Here is a 6841-nt window from a genome sequence, read left to right as displayed (position 1 = left end):
ACATGTCGCAGTGTGATGCATTGTGAGCTTGTAGATATATTTTTTAACATTTCTGAATAGGGTGTAAGTGGTTAAATAAATTTTAAAAAGTTCAATTTATGTGTATTTTACATTTACTTGTTCAATGTATAATTACGGTTACATGTTCTTTTCATATATTGAAGTTGGCATCCCGTCTCTAAGATACACGCATACACACTTTGCTTGCAGCCTGGGTGTCCAGATTATTATTATCATTTTTTGCAGACCGTCGTTGTGCTACTGGAGTGTGCTGGGTTGGTATACATAATATGTTAGTGAAACGTCAACATGTCTCTTCCAGCTGCCGTACTTCATGAATGAGCTGACCCTGACAGCGCTGGACATGGGCTTCGCCATCCCAAGATCCTGCACTCCTCCAGACCGTCTGTGGACCAGCAAGGTAGGAGAGAGACACGCCCTAAGACAGTGCTTAGAATAGAGGTTTAAATGGTTACCGTGTATACACACGCACACACACACACACACGCACACGCACACGCACGCACACGCACACGCACACGCACACGCACACGCACTCACACTCACACTCTCACTCACTCTCTTGCTTCCAATCCCCTCAGCCGTCTCACTCTCTCTTCTATCTGCATTAAGATGCCCCCCCCCCCCAACTTGCCTTCTGCTCATGGAGTCCAGACTTTCTGGGCTGTCCACCTAGCTCTATTAGCCAGAGTAATCACTCTTCTCCTTCCCCATCATCCATTATAGTGACACACTCCACTGGGCCTGGCTGCCTGGCTCCACCAGCTATAGACCAACCTCCAGTGGTTCTGTGGCCAGTCCAAAGTGAGAGAGGGAGGGAGGGAGAGAGAGAGAGAGAGAGAGAGAGAGAGAGGAGAGAGAGAGAGAGAGAGAGAGAGAGAGAGAGAGAGAGAGAGAGAGAGAGAGAGAGAGAGAGAGAGAGAGAGAGAGAGAGAGAGAGAGAGAGAGAGAGAGAGAGAGAGGGGACAAATCGCAGAACAAGACAGGGACTAATACTGCCATGGCTCGTGGACGTGTGGATCAATCAGTAATTGATGAGGCCAGAGGAGTCGGGAGACAATACTCTAGGTGGTGATGGTTATGCTTTAAAGTACATGATATAATGGGGAGTAGTATGTTAGACAGACCCCCCAGACAAATGCAATTATGCGATGACATGATTTATTGCATAATCAGCCAAATGGCGCAGATTAGAATCAGAATCAGAATCAGTTTTATTGTCACATCACAGGTTTACAAGGTAAAAAAGTGGGTGAAATTCTTTTTTGTACATCGTTCCCATCGCAACGTTAGTTTCCATAGAAAGAAGAGGGGGGGGGGGGGAGAAGAAGAAGAGGAAGAGGGTGGGGGGGTAAGTGGGAAGGAGATCAAAACAAGAGAGCAACAGAAGGCCAGACAAGTTATCTACATATTTACAAATTACCTGAGATAATAAAAACTAAAAAAAAACTAAACAAAACTAAACTAAGGTGCCTGAGCATAGCAGCAATGTATTGTATACTGTGCATGTTATACTTATACTGTGCATGATAGACAATGTACGTTAAGGTGCTTAGAGGAAAAGGAGCACAATAAAAAAGACCAAAAAAAAAAAAAAGTCAGTGCGTTATACAAGGGATTAAGGTGCAAAAGGTCAGTGCGTGTCCACCTAGAGTGGACTGACCCTAGTATAATCCGCAAGTAGCTCCTTGAGAGAGTGCAACAAAAGGTCATTTGTACCTGGTGTAGTCCACAGGTGTGTCCGAGGGGGGGGCTAAAGTCCAAGTCATTGTCCCTGGTATAATCCACAGGTGTGTTCAGGAAGAGCCAGAAAAAAAAGTCTGCGCTGCCTGTTGTCAGGCTGCTGAACAAGGCCTATGCCTCATTCAGGCTTATTCCCCATTCAGCATTCTGACAGCAGCCGGATTGAAACTACACCAGTATCTGGTGGTGGAACTCTTGATACTTGCGGTAGAGCCCCTTGCCCCCGGTCGCGGGGTCGTTGTAGGGGGGGGTTGAACAGTCTGTGACTTGGGTGGGTGCTTGTCCTTGATGATGCGCTTGGCTTTGAGCACGCACACGCTTTTTGTACAGTTTCCTGGAGCGCTGGGAGCTCGATTCCCATTATCCGCTCTGCCGATCGCACTACTCGTTGTAGGCTGATCTTTTCTCGGGCAGTGCAGTTCCCGTACCAGGCCGTGACACAGCCTGTTAGGATGCCTTCGACAGAACTGTTGTAGTACAGCCTGAGGATGCGACGTCCTACTCCGAGCTTCTTCAGGCGGCGGAGCCAGTACAGTCGCTGCTGAGCCTTTTTCCTCACGTGTGTGGAGTGCGTCTCCCATTTGAGGTCCTCCTCGATGTGTACTCCGAGGAACTTGAACTCGCTGACCCTTTCCACTGCAGCACCGTCGATGAGGATGGGCGCATGGTCTCTCCGCGGCCTCCTGAAGTCCACGATCAGTTCTTTGGTCTTGTCGACGTTAAGAGAGAGGTTGTTCTCCCGGCACCAGCGTGCTAGAGATTTGATCTCCTCTCTGTAGTCAGACTCGTCGTTGTTGACGATTCGGCCTATCACTGTCGTGTCGTCCGCGTACTTTATGATGGTGTTGGAGACATGTGTGGCTATGCAGTCATACGTGTACAGGGAGTAGAGGAGGGGGGCTCAGCACGCATCCCTGGGGTGCTCCGGTGTTGAGGGTCAGGGGGGTCGGATGTGATGCTGCCCATTCTCACCACCTGATGTCGGTTGGACAAGAAGTCCTGTATCCAGTCGCACATGCTTGGGTGTAGCCCTAGGTCTCTGAGCTTTTTTGTCAAGTATTGCTGGGACAATGGTGTTGAATGCTGAGCTGTAGTCCACGAACAGCATACGTACATATTTGTCCTTCAGCAGCTTGTTGTCCATGTGCGAGAGGGACGGTGTGGAGAGCCATGGCAATAGCGTCGTCGGTGGATCTGTTTTTGCGGTATGCATACTGCCACGGATCCAGCGAGGCAGGTAAAATGGGTATGGGTAAAAACTTTTTTTTAAAGGGCACATAAACGCATATTTCCGTGCAAACTTCCCGCATATTTTGCAACTTCACGCATAAAATCACATACTGTATTTCGCTACTTTCCGCTTATTTCACATATTTCGCTACTTTCGCAACTTTTTGTATATATCACAACTTTCCACATATTTCGCAACGTTACGCAATTTCACGGCATCAAATCACATAAAAACCCAGCATATTTCATCACATAATCAAGGATTTTTGCCCGCATAATCTTGTTGACACACGCACGCACGTGCGCACGCAGGCACAGAGCCATGCTGTACAAAGATGACGGAAAGGGAGGACATGGCAGACGCAGGGATCGATGCAGTGACTCTGTCATTTACATAACATCACTCTGATGTAGAAAGCAGAGCTTGGTTTGAGGTCTGGAGATTTTCTTTCTTAAGAGGAAGACTATATTCTGCCGTCTCATCTGATATGGTTGATATCCAGGTCTTCTCACGTTACACTTTTACTGTCACGGGTGCTGGCTCAGCGTGTGTCCTTGATTTCACATGTGTGAGCGTTGGCGAACCAGGAGAGGGACGCCAGCGCCGCCTTACTATAGAGAGAGGAACTGCACCCCCCTCTCTCTCATGTATTTCTAGCAGTGTTGATTTCGTCGACTAAAACTATGACGAAAAATGTTCGTCGACTACCTTTTTTCACTGACAAGAACTAAATAAAAACTACATAAAAACTATGCTACGATGACTGAGACTGAGACTAAATGTATTGACTATTTCGTCAACAAATAAAAACTAGACTAAAATGTTAGTGAGGGATCTAGTGGAGAAGAGATCCAGTAGAACTAAAAGACAAGTCATTTTATGTTCGGTTGCGCTCGGGCGTTGCCCTCTGAAAATAGCAGATGAGCTTGTAGATCGGCTATTTTCAGCATGCAACCAAGTGTAAAATCAGCCATTACGAACCCATCAAGGCACCACCAACATACATTTTAGTCGACTAAATCAACTGTAGATTTAGTCGACTATAATCTTATGATATTTAGTCGACTAAAACTAGACTAAAACTAAAACATTTCAGATGACTCAAATATGACAAAAACTAAATGGAATTTGATTTATATATACATTTTTATAGATTTTTTATAAGACAAGACAAGACAAACAAACACCAGACTATAATGTGTAAGCATGGGTAATTAACCTATCTTAATGAGGTAATGTATAGGCAGAGTACAAAAGACCACAATATACAGTTGGACACATTAACAATCGAGCTTGTAGAAAGAAAAAAGAAGAAAAGACAAAAAAACAGAGCAAAAATGAATTTTATTGAAAAGACTATGACTAAAACTAAATCAAAAAATTCTGTCAAAATGGTTTCTAGAAGTATATTATGGTCTCAATCGTTCAGAAATAGTGATTATTTATAAGCCGGTCCAGCTGGCTCTCACTGACTCCAATGCATTCCATCCATCGACCTCCCGGCTGCATGTTTGCCTCCCATGCAGTGCAACCAATCTGCCAGCTCTGGAATTGCGGGACGGAGAAAGTGACGTAGATGACCGTACCTTCTTTAAATATACCTTGCAGTCAGGAAGCAACGCTGCTAGAGAGAGATGACCTTTTCCCAGCATTCACTGGGGGATAGGTCGTATTGGCACGAAGCTGAGGCACCATGCCAGGCAGGGCACTCCTCTTATTGTGTTCACCCAAATAGCACTCAGCACTGTTCATTCAGCTGTGTGTGTATGTGTGTGCGCGCGCGCGTGCGTGTGTGTGTTTGTGTGTGTGTGTGTGTGTGTGTGTGTGTGCGCACGTGTGTGTGCGTGTGCGTGTGCGTGCGTGCGTGCGTGCGTGCGTGCGTGCGTGCGTGCGTGCGTGCGTGCGTGCGTGCGTGCGTGCGTGCGTGCGTGCGTGCGTGCGTGCGTGCGTGCGTGCGTGCGTGCGTGCGTGCGTGTGTGTGTGCGTGCGTGTGTGCGTGCGTGTGTGCGTGCACGCACAGTTCTGCAGTGGTGTTATGGAACACAAAGAGTACTCATTTTGATAACACTCTCTCTCTCCCTGTCTCTGTCTCTCTCCCTGTCTTTTCTCTCTCTCTCTCTCTCTCTCTCTCTCTCTCTCTCTCTCCCTGTCTTTTCTCTCTCTCTCTCTCTCTCTCTCTCTCTCTCTCTCTCTCTCTCTCTCTCTCTCTCTCTCTCCCTCCCTCCCTCCCTCCCTCTCTCCATCAGGTCTATGGTTTGACCTGGAGGTCTCATACAAAGGCTCGTTCCTCATGACTCTGGAGACCAAGATGAACCTGTCCCGCCTGGGGAAGGAGGGAGACGGGCCGGGGGAGCAGGGCAAGGAGGGGTGAGGGTCCATCACAACAAAACAACAACAACAATGTTTTGGATGCTTCTTTTGTGCTGTTCCTTCCTTCACCCGTCCACGCTGTGTGACTGTGCTGTTGTTTCTGCTTCATTCTTTATTCTGCTTTATGACCTATCTTCATAATATTGGGTCATATTATAATGAGAGCAGTGGTGTAAAGTAACTAAGTACATTTACTCCACCACAATTATTTGAACACTTTAGTTACTACTTTCCAGATATAAATTATGATATTATGAAACATACATTAACCACTTAAGCCCTATTTTATACATAGGCTATTTGATGCTATATCCGATCTAGGACTGCAGGACAGGTCTGGCCTGTGAGCTTCTCTGGGCCTTTCTGAGTCGTCCACAAAACGGACTAGCCTATCAGCTCATTTGTTCTGTGATTGACAGCGAACGTTGGCCAATCAGGTGGAACCCGAATGAACCCGAATGGAGCCGAGTGCAGCCGAGCGAAAACAAACGGCGGCCATTAAAACTCTCTTTTGTCCGCTGTTTTAGAGCCTATTTAAAAATACAAATTCAGAGAACCGGCAGGGGCGGGCAGTGATACTCTTCTTGTATCCATATAAAGCAACCTATTTTCGGCATGGCCCTTTCAAAAGTCCCCTTGCGTCATGTTGCTCTGTGGTGGTGGTGGTGGAACGAACTGCTGATTGGCTGAAGGGGTTGTCAGTCAACGGTACTACTCCCGCCCAGCTCCCGCCCACAGCCCAAAAATCCAAACAGGCCCCCAGACTCACTACTGAAATCAAATACAAATGAGATTTCCGGAGGGGGGGGGGTCTGTGCTATCCTTTGTGTTTACGCAGTACGTTCTAAACTCCTGAGTAGTAATTTAACCCTGAGAGTCTATACAAACAGACACCGGAAGGGTCCATTTGTGCACTCTATAATGGTTAAATGAACACAGCATTTGACTGTAGCCTCGCTCCAACAGTGAGATGTCTAACGTGGGAGTTGCTTCTCGTTTGTAACAAACGATAATCAATTCCTCGGCAGCTCTGAGCCAGATGCTAAGTGGATGAATTTGCATTCGGAGGCCTAAAGTGTTGACGTACAGTATGTGTCTCTTTCTATTCTCTCCTTTCTCTCCTCTCTACCTTCTCTCTCTTCCTTTTACTAAATCATCATCTTCTTCCTCTCCTCTCTGGGGCTGCTTGCTTGCTGCTGTGGATTTGCTCCCGTTGGCTGCTGGGTGAGTTTGGGAACAGATGCCTATTGACACTGGAGCTGTGGTGTAAAGTAACTAAGTACATTTACTCAAGTACTGTACTTAAGTAAAATGTTGAGGTACTTTTACTTTACTGGAGTATTTCCAAGTGTCTATGCTTTTACTTCTACTCCACTACATCTCAGAGGCAAATATTGTACTTGCACTCCACTACAATTATTTGAAAACTGCAGTTACTAGTTACTTTGCAGATTTATATTATTATGTTATAAAACA

The 6841-nt window shown here is 46.4% G+C and overlaps 1 protein-coding gene and 1 pseudogene across 2 annotated transcripts in view; both read left to right on the top strand.

Annotated features, from left to right (window-relative positions):
• Positions 1-6841, top strand: part of LOC308097871 (histone H3.2-like) — a gene marked incomplete at its 3' end in the record, with an annotated part of 294931 nt that overhangs the window by 188969 nt on the left and 99121 nt on the right. The window lies entirely within an intron of this gene.
• The window catches only part of LOC308098568 (testis-expressed protein 2-like), a 29395-nt pseudogene that overhangs the window by 16756 nt on the left and 5798 nt on the right, over positions 1-6841 (top strand). The window contains exon 13 of the transcript XR_013935140.1: positions 5242-5362. The product of XR_013935140.1 is annotated as a testis-expressed protein 2-like (transcript). The remainder of the gene's footprint in view (positions 1-5241; positions 5363-6841) is intronic.

The sequence above is a fragment of the Gymnoscopelus braueri genome (genome assembly GCF_963280865.1).
Source record: "Gymnoscopelus braueri genome assembly, chromosome: 13".
In the NCBI taxonomy this organism is placed as follows: Eukaryota; Metazoa; Chordata; class Actinopteri; order Myctophiformes; family Myctophidae; genus Gymnoscopelus; species Gymnoscopelus braueri.
The sequence above is the reverse complement of the archived record's forward strand: the minus strand, read 5'-3'. Positions and strand labels throughout refer to the sequence as shown.